The sequence below is a fragment of the Clinocottus analis genome, unplaced genomic scaffold (genome assembly GCF_023055335.1).
Source record: "Clinocottus analis isolate CAN_PGR_092001 unplaced genomic scaffold, fCliAna1.0.p SCAF_14, whole genome shotgun sequence".
NCBI lineage: Eukaryota > Metazoa > Chordata > Actinopteri > Perciformes > Cottidae > Clinocottus > Clinocottus analis.
In genome coordinates this window covers 1,102,889-1,103,595 of record NW_027175865.1, presented here as the reverse complement: position 1 = coordinate 1,103,595, position 707 = coordinate 1,102,889, and positions in this window count along the sequence as shown.

The following is a 707-nucleotide window of genomic DNA, read 5'->3' as shown; positions in this document are numbered from 1 at the left end:
ACGACTTCTGCGGCCCTTCACTGCTCCACAGTAGTCGCATTGTGTGTGTTTCAGACCAGAAAAGAGACGGAAAGAGAATGAAAGGAAAAGCGGTGTGGCGGCGTCAGTGAGAAAAGTAAGTGTGTGTGTGTGTGTGTGTGTGTGTGTGTGTGTGTGTGTGTGTGTGTGTGTGTGTGTGTGTGTGTGTGTGTGTGTGTGTGAGGTGTCAGACTTTAGAGAACCAGGCGAGGCCTTTTTAAATTAATATTTCAAGGGCATCATTTCAAACCCAAAAAATGTTATTAGACACACTGAAAGGCTGCTGTCTGCGCAACCTTCAACCTTAAGTAAATGTGTGTGTGTGTGTGTGTGTGTGTGTGTGTGTGTGTGTGTGTATTTGTCTAACACATGAATTGAGGGATAAAGAGACGCTTGAATCGTTTTTTTAAATCAGATTTTATCACTATTTATCATACCATCATGTACGTATCTTTGTGTGTGTGTGTGTGTGTGTGTGTGTGTGTGTGTGTGTGTGTGTGTGTGTGTGTGAGACAGCAGGTCAGATCTTTAACTGTCACATCTGTCGCGCTTCGTCTCTCTGAGGCTCCGTTTGCCCTCAGAAACCTTCATCAGCAGCTCCACCTGATCCCAGACAGCTGTCAATCACCTGCAGGCCCTCTGGCCCTGTGAGGCCTGCAGACAGTGTGTGTGTGTGTGTGTGTGTGTGT